The following is an 18,146-nucleotide window of genomic DNA, read 5'->3' on the forward strand; positions in this document are numbered from 1 at the left end:
CCCTTCATTTTTTGATCCATCTATATAAATGTCTAAGTATCCTTGATACTTTTCTAACTTCCATATCCGGCAACAGGTATTCCAATCTAAGTTATTAATCTACTTAAAATCCAAACCACATACTACAGATTTCTCTTTCCAAGGAGGTGATAACACCACTTGAGGTACTCTTAACATCTCAGTAAACTTCAGTTTAATTCCCTGAGGTTTTGCAATACTGTCACATTGTTCAAATATATTTGCCTGGAACCTCTTATTTTTGGGGTTTGCAGTGAAGATTTTTCCTTGTTTTATAACTCTTGACTTCAAAGGGTTGGTTTTATCTGCTATCCATAATCTTTGCAAATACTTCAATACACTTATTTTCCTTCTAGTCTCAAGTTCCGGTAGACCACTTTCAGATAGTAAGAATATCACTGGTGTTGTTTTTCTTGCTCCAAAAGCAATTCGAACAGCATAATTTTGTATTACATCCAACCTTTTTAATGTTGAATGCGGTCCAGACCCATATATCACTGAAGCGTATTCAATTTTAGGTTGAATATACTTCACATAGAACTCCAATAACATATCAGCCTTCATCCCCCATGAGTATGAAGTGAGCAACTTCATAATATTCAATCTCTTCATACATGCAGCACGAACCTTTTCAACATGTGGGTACCAACTCAGTTTGTCAGTAATTATACACCCGAGGACCTTAGTCTGTTTCACGTACTCAATAGGATTACCATTGAGATAAAGTATGGGTAAGTTCTTTATTTTCTTTCTAGTAATCATCATCTTCTTAGATTTGTAAGGGGAAAATTTCAAATCAATTCCCTCGACCCAATGTTCGATTTGTTGTAATGTGGATTTTACAACCTCCATTGTCTCTTCTAGTGTTCTTGCTACTGCCCAAAAAGAATTATTGTCAGCAAATATCATCCCTTTCGACTCTCCATTCTCAATCGGTATGTCATATTCTGCAATATTATAATAATCAGGACCAAGTGCTGATCCCTGTGGAGCCCCGCGTCTTCTACTTAATATAATACTAGACTCTACAGAGCCAACTCTAACAGTGTCTTCTCTTCCTGTTAAATAGTTCTCAGTAACAGCTAATGTCCTTCCTCTGATTCCAGCTTCCATAACCCCACTCAATATATGACGATGCACCATTGAATCAAAAGCACCATTCACATCCAAATGGACAATAACCATAATCCATCCGTTCTGCAATGCATAAAGGGCATCTTGTTTAAAACAGAGCAGGTTTTCAGCAGTGCTTTTCTTTCTCCTGAAATCACACTGGATATCTTTTAGAAAATCCCTCTTTTTTGTCTCCCAATCTATCCTCCTTTTAATCATTCTTTCAAAAACTTTACCTGGTACTGGTAACATTGTGATAAATCGATAGTTTTTTATTTTTGACATATCCTTACCAGGCTTAGGTATCATCACGGCCGGGCCTTTTTCCAAATAGTAGGGAAGACTCCACTGTCCCAAGCTAGGTTCATTACTTCCAATAACGCATCCATACATGTATTAGGCATTGCTTTTACGAATCGTGAATGACTTAAATCAGGGCCTGTAGAAGTATCTGGAAGACTCGTCACAATATTTTCCAACTCTTTCATGGTAAATGGCTGGTTATAGGGTTCATTGGTACCAACTTTACTAAGTCTTCTTACTTTTGCTGTTGATTGTGCTACCTCATCATGAAAGGGATCTTCTCTTCCGATAGTCTTTAATAAATGCTTTGCACCTCCATTGGCTTTTTCTAAATCACTAATCAATATCTGGTTTTCAAAAGTAAAAGGGGTTTTTTTTTCCTGTCTTCTCACCTTTTGCTTTCATATTCTTTATAAACTGGTAAACTTTAGACACTGGCTTCGTAAAATCTAGACTTTCAACAAATTCTCTCCAACTTCTACGTTTTGCCTCAATCACACATTTTTTAAACTTGGTGTAAGCCTTTTTAACTGCAACATAATTCTCGACTGTAGATATCCGCTTGTAAATGTTTTGCTGGCACTTTAACTCCTTTTTGAACTGACTGAACTCCTCATTCCACCACTTAGAATAATTCATTATGGTTTCACATCCATCAGACATGGGTATAGAGTTTTTGGCTGCTATTATGATTCCATCTTGAATAGCTTTCACTTTGTCATCCATGGACTGGGCTTTCTGCAAAATTTGTTGAATGTCGATATTTTCAAGTTGACAGTTAAATTCCTTCCAATTTGCCTTTCTAATCCTAAATCTTGGAATGCTAGTTGTTTGCTGTGGACATGGCTTATCCACATGTACTACCACTGGTAAATGGTCGCTATGCAGTGTAGGATCTTCTATCACCTCAACATTTACTTTGTTGCAAAATCTAGTCCTTGTAAACACCAAGTCTATAGTTGAATAAGTACTGGATTGCACATTCTTTCTTGTAGGTAAAACCATAGGAGTGGCCAAGTATATATCCTCTTTAAGTAAAAATTGTTCTACACTTTTTCCGGAGTCATTAATTAAATCACATCTGCACCACATTTTACTGTGTGCATTAAGGTCAACAACTATTATATGTTCTTCTTCTTTAGGTACCTCATCAAGAATTCCAGTTGCCAAAGAACCAACTTCCTTGTTGTCACCGCTTGGATTGTAAATATTCACATTGTTGATTACAGTTTTTGAGTCAAGATATAATTCACATCCAATTACCTCCACTTCTTCTGAAGGCTCATCACCATAATCAATGTCCCACTGTTCATAATGCACATTTGTACGGATTGCAATCATAACACCTCCTCCATCTTTTGTTATTCTATCTTTCCTTATTATATTAAATCCATGATATCCTATTTTAATGTAAGGTTTAAGCCATGTCTCTTGAATACATATGACATCCACTTTCTCTTTAATCGCATAATGGCATACCATGTCCTTCTTCTCCTTCATCACTGAACATGCATTCCAAGAAAGTAACTTTAAAGTCATTTGTCAATACATTTGCTTCTTATTGCTTCACAATCAATTGGTCCCATATTTAATTCATCGATAAATGAACAAAGTTTTTCCACTTTCTCCAGCAGGGGAAGGCTGGCCATATCTAACAAATCTGGGGATAATAATAATCCAACAAGAATTTTTGTAACTGTGTCTGATACTCTTCTATATATGTCTTGTTCGGTTCTTTGGTTTGGAAGACCACTACGCTGTGTTGACTTGGCACTGTGAATTTGGGTACTGTGAACAGCTTGGGCATATGTTCTGTACATAACTTGTGCTCTCCTATATCCCATGTTATATTTTTCTGCCGTTTCCAGAATATTTCTATTTCGCTGCCTAATTGGACACTCCCTTGATGTTGAAGAATGGCAGCCCTTACAATTGGCACATTTGTAAGATTTAACTTTTTCTGCAGGATCACTGTTTTTGAGGGGACAACTCACAGACTTGTGCTTTCCACAGCACCTCAAACAGACTGGCTCATTTGCTCTACAATTTTTCTGTACATGGCCATAACGCTGGCATTTAAACACTGGAGAATTCTACGATTGTAGACAAAAACTTCTTTTTTCCTTCCACAGCACCATACACTGGGTGGCAGAAAATTGCCTGTAAAAACGACCATGACCGCATAACTATCCTCAAGTTTCTTTAAATCCCTGTTATATCTCTTTTGACGATTTACTTCTGTAATCTCAACAGATGACTCTATGCATTCTTTAAGTTGTTCATTGCTTAGATGCAAGGGCACTCCCTTGATGATTCCTCTTTTGATACATTCCTTCTTTTTTCCCCTCACTGATACACCTCCAATTGATTGTATTTTCGTTACTTTTTCAGCTTCTTCATTGTCGTTGACATGAACTATTAACACATTCCTTTCTCTATTTGATTCAAATTCGAACTTGATGGGAAAAATATTCTCCTTTAAACATTTCAATATTGAAAAATCATCTACTAGTTTTTCATTTTTATCTGTCACTTCAAATTCCACTCTTACTTGAAGCAATTCATTCAACAGAATCTCACTTTGACCAGAAACTGCTGCTTCTAATTCTTGCCTTTTTACTATACTTTGCAAATTCTCTACTGGGGACCTCACACGTTTTCTTCCCAAAGATGGATTCAAACCCAGACTTGGGAATCTAGTCTTTTCATTCACTCTGCCATCGGTTAATGCTTCTGCCAACATTGGATTTACACTTGACGTATCCTCATCAGAATCCTCTGATAATGGTGGAAATTCATTATTGTTGTCAAGCACCTGGAACCTGTTTTTAACAGGTAAATTATATCCGCTCATAATAAGCGCACTGAGTCGTCCATTAGAGTCACTAACTGGGATATGCCAAACTTTGCTGCTGAGGCTGGAACTGTCTCCCCTGGGGAAAATGGGAGCCTGAAACTGGCTGTATGGCATTGGAGCTGTAATATACTGCACAGTGCTACTATACTGTCCACCAGCACTGGTATTTGGTTGAATTATCATATAGGGTGGAGTTGGATAAGCTCCAGGAATTAGTGGACCCCCCTGCTGGGGGTCTTGGCTGCTCATATTGTCACTTCCAACTTTAATACCACTATTCAACTTACTTTCCTTCAGTTTACAGTCTTCTTAACCATCCAAATCACCAAAATTCTCAAAAAAAATCCAAAAGCACGTGTTCACAGGAAGATTGCAACGTTGCCACTCGCCTATTTTCAAGCATTTTATCGTCATTTATTAATTCGAATGTCTTTCAAAATATTACCAATACTTTTATCAATACTAAAAAAATAAGCCTTGCTTATTTGTCTATCTGGGCCCTAAAGAAATTGATTTCACCTGAAGTCTTAATAACTTCAAGAATCCTGAGCTTTGAAACACGACACTATTGACTTTCTAAATTAAAAAGGCCTTAGAATTTTGTCTTATGAAGACTCAATTTGCTTTCATAGAACCTTTAACGAACTTTACATATTTAGGCATCACGAAAAGCTGATTTCATTTTGGTGAATATGATTATGCAAACTCCTTTTTTTTAAATTTCAGGTACTATTAACACAAGTTGCTCCTTATTTACAGTTCAGACCAAAGAGTATGGGAAACTATAATAAGAGGGTCTTGGATACTCCTGCCGTTTACCCGTGCCCCAGCCATTTAAACACTTGCCTCTCAATTACTTGGACTATCTGTCTTGGCTATTCTCTGTCTATAATTAGCCATGTCTGGATGCAACCTACTGCAAAATACTTGATAACTTCAATTCAATACTGCATATAGTTTCCCATACTCTTTGGTTCAAACACGAAATGTTTGATAAAAAATCATTTTTTTTCTGAATCGCAATTTGAAAGCATTGCCTCCCAATTTTGTCTTTCAGAATTTCGGCTTTTTTATGACACTGTCACAAAATACGAAAATAAAGCAAGTTTGAGATATAAAAACGAGGAACGTCGGCCTTCAACAACATCAACATTTTCGAACTCCAAGGCAACTTTCATAGCTCATTCAATAACTCTTCAGAACGAAAATATTAAATAAAGGTAATTTTCAGCTGCTTCCACTGAATGAACTTGTGATATAAGTTAATAGCCTAGGCTACTAAGATTTATAGGTTAGCCTAGGCTGCTAGACATCGGCGTACGTAGCTTCCTGTCTAGAAGGGGGGGGAGCAGCCGACTCCGCGATGAAGGGTGGGGGAACTGAAGTTATATTGGCAGTTCATAAAACCTTACATTGTCAGCAAGTTCTATCATACCTAGGCTATGAAATCTTTATTAATAAGTAGGAAATAGCCTAATCACCAAAAACAATAATTCATCCATAAGCTTCAGCATTAATTGGTAAATATTTAAAAAATCTATTATTGAGTTAGGAATAAAGTGAATACACCATTTGGTGCCTTTTTTATGCTGATTACAAATAGCCTATAATAATCATTTCTATCAGAAATGATTTTCAGAGCCCCCCCTAACCTAACCCCCATCCCCATATGTGCAAATATATATCCTGAATTGACATATAGGGGGGGGGGGCCTAAAATTCATTTCAGATAGAAATGATTGTCATATTTGTAATCAGCATAAAAAAAGCATTGAATGGTATATTCACTTTATTTGAAACTCAATAATATGATTTGGTAAATATTTACCCATTAATCTTCATCAATTAGAGCTAAAAAAATTTCCAAGACATTATGGATAATTGCTTCTTGTTTGATTTTTATTCCATAATTTCAGCTGTTTATTTCCAGCTTTTTTAACCTTCTACCTTTTATCAACTGCTTTTTTAGCCATGTACATTTTTTCAACTGCTTTTTTGGCCATATCTAGTGTAAATTTGAAGTTTCTAGGGGGGGAGCTGGCCCCTCCATGTGCCCATGCTACAATAGGCTTCCCTAGTAGATCACTCAAGGGATAGACTAGAGAGATAATTGGATCACTGACCAAAAAATGAGGTAACCCTACCACTTGATGCCTTTTTTATGCTCTTTCTAAATATAGTAATTGCTTTACTTGGAAATTCAATTTTATCCCCTTTATGGCCCCCAAAGCTGATAACTTCTTCTGATATTTTAGATGCTGCTTGTATACTGCTGTTAGCATCACTCTTGTTCAAACTGTTTCATGGGTAGGCTAAATTGAATCAAGTGTAACAAAATTGAGAACCAGAAAAAACCTGAGAAATATAGGGCCTATAATTCTGGCTATATATTTATGTATAAACTAAGGAGGAGAGGGTAAAGCTTAGTGGAGCAGAAATTGAAATGTGTTAACTACAACTATTCTGCATATAATGAAGGCATTGAGTTAAATGTTCACCTTATTTATAGGTCAGTAACATAAACTGCCCCAAATTTAGCAGGATAGATTCCCTTACATAGCCTAGGTAGGCTAGAATTTTTAATGCCCTCCAAAATGGAACATTCTGACCTTGCATAGTCTTTTAAAATCTTTTTGTTATAAAAATGGAACATTGAGCAATATTTCTACTGCTGAAATGACACACAGTTAGTCTATTGAGTATAGTGGAGTTGAACCTTTACTCAGTCCTCATTTATAAGGCTTTAGAGATTTGTAAATTTATTCCTGGAATTTAGCAGGAAAGCCTAAATATGCCTTAAAATCCTGCCAAAATACCTTTGATAGCCTTTTAAAATCTTTTTGCTATAAAAATGAAACCTTGAGTTTCACTGCTGAAGTTAAACACAATGAAAGGTATTTGAGGCTCATACCTTTGCTCAATCCTTATATATAAGGCTTTAAATATTTGTAAATATGTTTCTTAAATTTAGCAGGAAATCCTTGATATGGCTTCAAATCCTGCCATAATAATGGAGCTGAATTTTAAAAAACTAGAGCCAACAAAAGAGACATCAAAAACCCAAATATTTTCATCAAAACTTAGATAGGCTCTGAATAGACTCAATAAACCTGTCATCTATAGAATTGTCTAAGCCCTAGAAATAAGGAAAGGGCAGAGATTGTACATTGACAGCATATTTCTGGGGTAGATTTTAGTCCTGGATTCATTTCTGAAAGTTTAAAAACTCAACTTTTTTCAAAAATAGCAAGAAGCACCTCAACTACAAACTTACCAAAAATGAACATACCAATTGATATACTTAGCAACGCTCTTCACAAATAAACTAATCCTTACCCTTACAAATCTGTCCTAGCCTCCAAATCTGTCCACTCCACCCTAATGGGGGGTGGATATAGTCCTAGTATAGCCCCATCTATTGGATAGTTACAAAGCAAATAAGATAAGGGTAATGAAAAGGTAGTACCTTAGCATCCAATTGTATCTTAACATAATTTGTGTAATATAACACCAAACTATGAGAGCAACTTAAGTAGGCTAAATTAATTTTAGTCTATGGTAACATTAGTAAATGAAACAAAATTATTTTGACTGTAGCAGTAGGAACAAGTTATAAAATTATCTTTTGCAAGCAGTACTTTTGTAAACTACCTAAAATAATAACAAAATTTTTTGTCTCATGGTTATTTCATGTAATATAGGCCTAATAAAGGACATGACAGTTTAGGTAACTGATTTTGATTGAATAAATAATGTTGTTTATAGGACAGAAATCAAATTGGTAAAATAGTAACACTGTAGAGTTATGGCTCTTCAGCAGAAAGCATTAAATTTAAGTTTTGACAAGCTTGGCAAAAATTAAGGGATTTTTGGACTTAGTTTTTGTTTTTTACTAAGAGAAATTCTTACCCCAAAATAATTGCATTCTATAGTATATCTGAGCCTGATGAAATCCTTTGGCTAAGTATCAGGCCAAAGGTACCCTTTATCCCTTTAAATTTATTGCTATAGCTGTCTTTTATTACTTGCCAAACCAAAATGTTCATTAAATCTTAATTTAATGGGTCTTAATCTTTCTCCAGTAATTAATGTAAAAACATAGATTCATCCAGCAATTATAGACAAGGGCTGGAAGTATCCCAACACTGGACTTTCTTTTGTTGGGGATGCCAATAATCTTAAGGTGGATTGAATTTGCTTTTCTTTTAAAGTTAAGCCAATGATTGAAATTCAAACAACTAGGTAGCCTAATTACATCCATTGAGGTTAGGCTATTCTTACTAATATGAGTAATTTTGCTCTAGGGATAAGCCCTACATCAATCAACCCGTAAAGACACTAATTAAAAATAAACTAAATCTGTTCAGAAATAATTAAGTGTATGAAGCTAATGAAATATGAAAAACACTAAAAAAATGCTTTGCAGAGCTGCTCAGTCATACTTCAAAAATAAGGTTGAAAGAAATGTTTAAAATTAAAAAAAAAACAGAAAAAAAACAAACAAAACAACTGGTATTCAAAGGCTAATTGGTGGGTTTGAGGAGACTTCATCAGCTAAATTTCAACCTACCTGAACCCCCATGAAGCTACTGTCAATATTCTTAACAGTTTCCATGCTTCTAGTGTACAAAACCTTCCTGTGTTGTCTTATAAATTAGCAACTGATGATCTCCCCTGTTCCCTACCCTTTATTTCTCCTCTGGAGATAAAAACATGAATTGTGAGACTAAGATAACAAGTATCTTTCCTCTAGATATCCCTATTTCCCTTATTAGTGCCTTCATTGATTTCTTTTCAATGCCCTTGTCTGTACATATTAATGAGATTACTAAGTCTGATAAAAATTCTGGCAGTTTCTACAAATTTGAAGCAGGGTTTCATAATCCTCTTAAAAAGAAAGAGGAAAACCCTGATTTTTGAGGTATCCCCTCTATTTTTCTTGCTTCTACATTTTTGAAACTGTATGAAGGATTCCTTGCAGGCTGGTTTACAGAACAATTCCAACCTCTTCCCAACCTGAAGCATTTCAGGACCCTTGAATCAACTTCAACTTCCTATTACTTTGTCTTCTTGTCAACACCACAGGAAAACCTCTTAAAAAAAACCTGATACTTTGCTAAATTTAATTTTCATTGATTTCCAAAAAGCATTTGATCTTGTAAATCATAGTATATTAATTGTATAACTTGTCACTGAATTTAATATTAATTATTCTCTTGTGAAATTGGTTGTCTCTTTTTATTGAATATATCACAAGTAGTTGAATGCTCAAATCATTATTCCAGTCCTTGCCCTGTCCACAATAGAGTACCTCAAGTTACTCTCATAGGCCCCCTCATTTTCTCAGTCATGGTTAACAGCCTTGCTAAGGAATTTCATGACAAAAGGAAATTTGTCAGTGACCTAAAAGTCATTGAAACTTGCTATAGGGATTTAGTGAGTAACCCTATGAGCATCCTCAATGGCATTGCACAAGATGTATTGAACTTGGACATTAGAGTAAATTCATCTAAATCAATGCCTAAGTAAAGAATGATGTGGGCACAATGTATTATTTTTTTACTTTTTTTTTCTTTTGCCATACCAGGGCACTTAGTATTGAAGGAGTTATTGTAGAAACTTCAAAAAGGGCTCATTCAATTGGAAATTGGAGTGGCTAGTGCCCTTTTTAATAGTCATAAATGACTGGATGGCAACTAGCCCCCCCCCCTCCCACGCCCATCATTCCCTCAAACACATCCAATCAAAATTTTGAGATAGCCATTTTCTTCAGCATAGCTGATTTCCAGATAGAAATTATTTGTTTGAGGAGGAAACTCCCCCGCAACCCTCAGGGCAAGGGTTATAAGTTATGCCCTGGGGGTATATAAGGTTTTTATAGAAGGCGTTGTCGTAAAAACTTCAAAAAAGACTCATTCGATTGGAAATTCAAAGGGCTTGTGCCATTTTTAATAGTCAAAAGTGATTGGAGAGCAACTGCCCCCCCCCCATGCCCATCATTCCCAACACATCTAGTCAAAATTTTGAGATAGCCATTTTGTTCAACATAGTTGATTTCCAGATAGAAAATATGTTTTTGAGGAGGACCCTCCCCCACAACCCTCGGGGCAAGGGTTTTAAGTTATGCCCTGGGGGCATTTAAGGTTTTTATAGAAGGCATTGTCGTAGAAACTTCAAAACAGGCTCATTTGATTGGAAATTCAAAGGGCTACTGCTCTTTTTAATAGTCGAAAGTGATTGGAGGGCAACTAGCCCCCCACCCAACGCCCATCATTCCCCCAAACACATCCAATCAAAATTGTGAGATAGCCATTTTGTTCAGCGTAGTTGATTTTCACATAGAATATATATTTTTGAGGAGGACAAACCCCCACAACCCTCAGGGCAAGGGTTTTAAGTTATGCCCTGGGGGCATATAACAACAATGTTGGCATAATGTATCATTTATTATTCTTTACTTTAGAGCAGGGCACTTTGTATCGAAGAAGTTGTCGTAGAAACATTGAAAAGGGCTCATTAAATTGGAAATTGGAGTTGCTTGTGCCCTTCTTGATAGTCGAAAGTAATCGGAGGGCAACTAATACCCCTTCCACACCCACAATTTTCCGAAACATAACCAATAAAAATTTAGAGACAGCCATTTTGTTCAGTGTAGTTTATTCCCAGATAAAAATTATTTTTTTGAGGAGGAAACTCCCCCAGAGCCTTCAGGGTAAGGGTTGTGAGTTATGCCCTGGAGGCATGTAGGGTTTTTATAGAACGCTTTGTTACAGAAACTTCAAAGAAGGCTCATTTGATTGGAAATTCAAAGGGCTAGTGCCCTTTTTAATATTCAAAAGTGATTGGAAGGCAACTAGCCCCCCCCCCTCACGCCATCATTCCCCCAAACACATCCAATCAAAATTGTGAGATAGCCATTTTGTTCAGCATAGTTGATTTCCAGATTTAAATTTAAAAAAAGGCTCATTTGATTGGAAATTCAAAGGCTAGTGCCCTTTTTAATATTCAGAAGTAATTGGAAGGCAACTAACACCCCTTCCATGCCCACCATTTCCCCAAATATATCCAATCAAAATTTTTAGATAGCCATTTTGTTCCACGCAGTTCAAAGTTCAGGAAATATACCTTTTAGCAGGACATTCTCCCCACAGTCTTCAGGGCAAGGGATATAAGTTATGCTCTGGGGGCTTATAAGATTTTTATTGAAATCTTTGTTGTACAAACTTGAAAAAGCGCTCAATCGATTGGAAATTCAAAGGGCTAGTGCCCTTTTGAATAGTCAAAAGTGATTTGAGGGCACCTAACCCCCCTCTCAAGCCCACCATTCCCACAACCACATGCAATCAGAATTTTGAGACATCAATTTTATTCAACGCATTTGAACGTTGTGAAAATTAGGTCTCCTTAATGATGACAACCCATCCCCCCTAAATTCCCAGGGCAAGGGTTGTAAGTTATGCCCTGGGAGCATGTAAGGTTTTTATAGAAAGCGATGTTGTAAAAACATCAAAAAGGGCTCACTCAATTGAAAGGGTTAGTGCCCTTTTAATAATCGAAAGTGATTGAAGGGCAGCTAAACCCCCTCTCACGCCCACCAGTCCCCCAAACTCATCCAATCAAAATTTTCAGATATCCATTTTGTTCAACGTAGTCGAAAGTTCCGGAAATTTGGTCTTATAGGATGATAACCCCATCAGAACCCTCAGTGCAAGGGTTGTAAGTTATGCTCTGGGGGCATATAAGGTTTATATAGAAAGTTGTTTTAGAAATTTCAAAAGGGACTCATTTGATTGTTAATGGAAATTGCCCTTTTTAATAGTCGAAAGTGAGTGGAGAGTAATTAACCCCCCTCTCGAGCCCACCATTTCCCCAAACACATTCAATTAAAGTTTAGAGATATCCATTTTGTTCAACGTAGTCGACAGTTCTGGAAATTATGTATTTGAGGATGGCAAAACCCCCGAGAGTCCCCAGGGCTAAGGTTGTAAGTTATGCCCTGGGGGTATATAAGGTTTTTAATGATAGAGTTGTTGTAAAAACTTCAGAAGGGGTTCATTCAATTGAAAATTGAGAGGCATAGTGCCCTTTTTAATAGTTAAAACTGATTGGACGGTAACTAACCCCCCTCTCACACCCACCATTCTCCCAAAGACATCCAATCAAAATTTTCAGATAGCCATTTTGTTCAACTTAGTAGACAGTTCTGGAAATTAGGCCTTTGAGGATGACACCCCCCCCCACCCGCCCTCAGGACGAGGGATGTAAGTTATCCCCTGGGGACATATAAGATCTTTATTCAAAGCGTTGTCATAGAAACTTCAAAAGGGCTCATTTGATTGGAAATTGAAAGGGCTAGTGCCTTTTTTAATAGTTGAAAGTGATTGGAGAAAGACTAACACTCCTCTCACGCCCACCATTTTCCCAGACACATCCAATCAAAGTTTTGAGATAGCCATTTTGTTTAACGTAGTTGAAATTTTTGGAAATTAGGTTTTAGAGGTTGACAACCACCCTCACAGCCCTTAGGGTAAGAGTTATAATTTATGCCCTGGGGGCATGTAAGGTATTTATAGGAAGTGTTGTCGTAGAAACTCAAAAAGGGCTCATTCGATTGGAAATCAAAAGGCCTATTGCCCTTTTTAATTGTCAAAAGTGATTGGAAGGCTTGACATTTTTATAGTAAAGATCGATACAGGTATAATTTATTATTTTGTTGTTGTTGTTGTTGTTGTTGTTGTTGTTTAGACCAGGGCACTTTGTATCAAAGAAGTTGTCGTGGGAACTTCGAAAAGGGCTCATTCGATTAAAAATAGAAATGGCTGATGCCCTTTTTAAAAGTCGAAAGTGATTGGAAGGAAACTAATCCCCTCCCATGCCCACCCTCCAATTTGACTTTATGTTTAAAAAATAAATTTTGCCATAAGATCAAATCAAAATTCACTGTGTTAATGCTAATTCCCAATAAGGCATCCCACCAGTATCCCAAGAACGACTGAGGGTATTATGTTCGAACTTTCGGGGCTGCTTCTGCTCTTAAAATTTAACCAAATTTGCACTTAACTGAAAAAATACAAACGAATGTGCATTGTCAGTTTAATATACATATACTGATATTTAGTTATCAAAATGTTAATATTATTTGATTTATTAAAGTTATGAAAGTAAAAACATTTATATTTTTTTCACTAAAGTGTAAATTATGTTCTGGCCTTGGGAAGGCATAGAGGTATTGCGCCCAACTCATGTTAATTTCTGCTCGTGTTGAGTTTGACTCGGTTATTTATTGTAATTTCTGTTCGTTTTGGGTTTCATTTATTTATCGATGCTGATTTGTGGTAGTTTCACGCTTGGTAGATTATTTGATTTTATTTTTGCTAATTTCTTAGTTCTTTACTTTTCTTTGAAAAACTTATTTTGTGGAAGCATTTTTTTTATTTAATCCATGGTAATGCCAATTTGTGTCCTTAAAACCCTGTCCTATTTTTGTAATCATGTCCTTTCCGAAATTTCTATGTCCTCCTTAAATTACTTGGTGCCACAATTTTATCCCATTTAAAGTTGGGTCTCTGTGTTAAAAATATCATCCATGAAGCTAATGCATCTATCTCTCTCCTAAAGCTTGTAAATAAATTTGGTGGCCCTGCTTCCGATTCTTTGTTGATTTGTACTTACTTTGTGTGCCCTCAAGTTAGACACTCCCTGTCCATGTTCTGTCCTCCTCTAATTGTTTTTTCAGCATGTTCCTACCTTGTCTCCTGATCATTGCTTAACCTCTAGATATCAAAAAATGACTGTCCTCTATATTACAGAAAAAATAAAACAAACATTCTGCATACATGTATCAAATTGAAAAGGTATCAAAGGCTCGAACTCGCAAGGGTAAACGACAGTTGCTTGTTCGCTGGTTAGGATACAACTCTGATTTTGATTCCTGGATTGTCGCTGAAGACGTTCATAATGTCTAAGTATTTTTATGTGATGTTTATGTCCAATGTTTCTGACCCTCTCTATGATGATTTGAGTGAAACAAGGGATTTTTGGACAAAACTTTCCCCTGCCATTAAATTTGAGGGAAGGTATGAAGTTGCTCTTGTAGATTGTATTCTCAAAAATACATATGATACCCTAAGAAAGGATCGAAAATATGATATAAGAATTAGACCACATGATTGGCCTCGTTAGCGATCAACAGATAGAAAATATGAATTAATATGAATATCTCTATATGACCTTACCATACAAGGAGTTTGGTAATATGAATAATTTGTGTCATGCTATCAATAGAAGAATTTCCGCTCGTAAAAATGGTGCATTTCAATTCAATTATTCAATGGAAGAGGACAAGATCTACATTAATTTACCCATTGACATTGAAAATACTATTCTCAATGATAATCCGAGAGATGTTCTTGGTTTTAAACAGAGTATAATCAATGGTAAAAGTGCTGGAAGCACTAGTGGCATGAATCGTGTTAATTTCGAAGACTATCCACCCGTCTTCTCCTCGGATAATTGTATGTTTCTTTACGCATCCTTTGTCGAGAGATCGAGAGTCGGTATTACCAATGTTCCTCTCCTACGTGTTCTTGAACAGAAAACCTCCAGTGAACACATTCACCATTACGATATAAAGCACCTTTAATACATTCCTGTCAACACTTCTTATTTGGAACTGTGTTAGCTAACATTAAGAAGTGAATTGGGTGATCCTTTAGAAATAACAAAAGGTTTAGCCGTGATTACATGTCGTTTTCGACCCATTCAGTGAGATGGCTAATAGAACTCTTTTCTTTGTCCTGATATTGATTGCTATGTTGCTACTCTTGGACCACGACAATTGATTTATGGAATGGACTGTTACAGGAGTCGTTTGTCAATTTCTGGTTACTGTCTTTTGGGAAAATTTGAAGACTAAAAAATGTATGTAAATGACTATCAAAGGATTCAAGTCTTACGATTTGCAATCAAATCTGATAACAAATAAATTACATTGTAAGGTTTGCCCTGGATTTTAACTTAATTCTTTTTCTCATCAATTTGTTCATTTTCAGCGAGATAGGCCAAGAGTCTTTTACTTTACCCCTGATAGGATGGGGGTAATAAGTCTAAAATACTTGTTAATAAATCTTCTTCTTCTTTTTTCGGCTATTTAAAGTTTCAAAACTTTCAGTACTATCAGAAGTTTGACAGGGGCGAATCTCCAGCATTTTAATTGGAAGGGCAAGAGGTGTCCATATCTGGATAGTCAAAGGGCATGGGATGTATAATTTTTTTTCTTCACATTATTGAGGGGGCAACTGCCCCTTCCCCCTTGCCACCCCCAAATGACGCCTCTGAAGGTTGATCAACTACACTTACTTTGACCGGTTTTTCACGATATGGTTTATGCTCGTTGACACGTCAAAGGCATTTTGAAGCAAAATTAATCTTTCATCATCGGCAATTGTTTCATTGTTAGTAAATTTATCAAGATTAACTTCAATTGCTCTTTTGGTGAAAGAGCAAGTTCAGTTGGAGTCATTTATAGGGTTTAGCCATTTGTAGAGAATAGTTTTTACAAGCCTGGAAATAATGAAAAGAAACAATGAAAAGAAACTACCACCCGCTTGAACAGGCCGTTTTCTTTTACTATTTCCTTTCTTTTTGCTGACTAGGGCGTGAACGTTGTTGCTTTGTCTACTGTCTAAAACCTTTTGACAGTTGAACATTGCCTGCCGTTATATTTAAACAAAGTTCAGATAAGAGATTAATTAATTCATTTTCAATATCAAGTTTAAATAAAGCTATCCTAAATCATAGTTTTGAATTAACTAGGGTGGAAAATAAATGTTTTCATGTAGCTTCTTAAGCGTCATACTGGCAACTAATGACCTTTTTTACTATTCACGGGTAGATATGCAATAACTTCATTATCAAAAATATCAGTGACTACGCGTAATTCTTCGGGTGTGTTTTGACTATGGTCCCATAGAATGTATCCATAAGGTTTATTTGTAGCTTGATTGTACGCCGAGATTGAAAATTTTGGTTCGCCAGGGTAGATTTGTATGTTTGTACAGTAGATTTGTATGGTATTATCTATAGCTCTATAGATAGTAAGTATAGTAAGTATAATTCAGTGCACTTGTTGTCATACATTTACTCTGATGAAAAAGATTATGGAGAACAATAATTAGAGAAATTTTTCCATGATGTGACCGGAATGTGAATAATTGTAGCATCTCCTGAGACCATTCTTCAATAGAGTCAGCTAAATCATCAATAATCAACCATGAGATTGGTGCAATACTATTAAACACGTCAAGTCCTCGTATGAATTTTATGCTTGGTGCGATACTCTTTATTTTATCATAGGACTCTTGCCATGCACTATAGCAATAATAGATATTTTTCGCATTTTCTGGAAACATTTTATCACAATTTTGAATTATTTTTGGTAAAAGTGTTGTTTTGCCAGACATTGATGGTCCACAAAGAAATTATCTGAATGGTGTTTAAAATTGATACATACTCCTCCAATGTCAAAATGCAACTAACCGAACCTAACCTCAATCTGTTGAATAAATACTGAAAAAATAGAATATACAGGTTTTCTTTAATTCATAAATAAATGCACTACATATTTACACTGCTGAGCTGGAGACGGAGAAACGGCCCCCTCCCCCACCAACTATAGGGCTCTCTCCAGACCGAGTTGTTTTCTGTAATTTACACAACCAACTCGATATGAAGTAAAGTAGTGACCGTGTGGTAGTACCCTCAAACCGTCCGCGCGTACATAGACTTTGTCGGTTATGGTTGACATGACATTTTTTTTGACTCCAACTGTATAATTTTATACTTTAAAGAGCGAATGGCCATGATCCTTCCTCTGGAAACGAAATTATTTTCTACACAGTTTCTATAAACATTAATGTTGAAATTTTCCTTTTCATAGTTTGACGGCAACCCTTGGCAGATTTGTTTGATATCTTCATTGCGCGTTTGCACACAATACACCTTCGGACCTGGAACTACACCGTGGGATACAAAGTCGCTCTTCGTCTCGGATTTTAATTTTAATAATTGATTTGGGGCCTGGTGCTTCACTATATCCGGATAAACAGACACGTCCCAGTTGGTGTAGTCCATACGGGTGCTTATGTCTGTACCATTTTCCAAATTTTGCAATAAATTATCAGTTTTAACTTTCAATAATGGCGAGTCTGTATCCCCGCAATAAACCTGAACTTGCCCCACCCCCGGCCATTGGAGCTTACACCCATTGTAATAAAACTCCAAAATGAGTTTTTTTGAAATTTCTAATGTGGCACTACTCACAACGTCACACTGACTCCTATCGTGCACACTCGCACATTTGACCAAGGCCGAATTCAAAATATGTTTAAAGATCTCTTTTTCGACTTTTGTTTTTACTTCAGACAGTTTTTCGACAAAAGTGTCAACAAACGTCTTCATATAAGGCTTTAATCGAACTGGAGGGCTCTATGAATCTTTGTAACTTTGAAACCGTTGGCAAGCACCCACCGCAAAAGAACTTGATGTACAACAATGCTCTGTTTCGGTTCAAGGTTGGAAATAAGCTTTTCTTATGAAGGAGTTCAGTGCATACCCCCACCCTCTACCAAAGATAAATTATAGGGACTCAAAGAGTTCCTAGGCACCGGTGTATTTATGCACGGGAAAACAAAGTCCTTTACCGAGTCATGGCGTTCCAAAAATGTTTCACTATCAATTTCGAAAAAACACCCATGTCCGGGCCATTCTTCTCAACAGTATGAATGCTGGGGAAATTTGGAGCAGAAGGATTGTCGAGCCATTGGTAATTTTCAAACAGCAAATAAAAGTGAGACAT

General features: G+C 36.4%; 1 protein-coding gene across 1 annotated transcript in view; it reads left to right on the forward strand.

The window, feature by feature from the left end:
* Positions 1 to 5,362: 5,362 nt before the first annotated feature.
* LOC148956229 (uncharacterized) overlaps positions 5,363 to 18,146 on the forward strand; it is a 56,993-nt gene continuing 44,209 nt past the window's right edge. The window contains exon 1 of the mRNA XM_089099884.1: positions 5,363 to 5,511. The gene's annotated coding sequence lies outside the window, so the exon portion shown is untranslated. The remainder of the gene's footprint in view (positions 5,512 to 18,146) is intronic.

Source organism: Artemia sp. Qi Xiang Cuo, chromosome 1 (assembly GCF_049724085.1).
Source record: "Artemia sp. Qi Xiang Cuo chromosome 1, ASM4972408v1, whole genome shotgun sequence".
NCBI classification, from domain to species: domain Eukaryota; kingdom Metazoa; phylum Arthropoda; class Branchiopoda; order Anostraca; family Artemiidae; genus Artemia; species Artemia sp. Qi Xiang Cuo.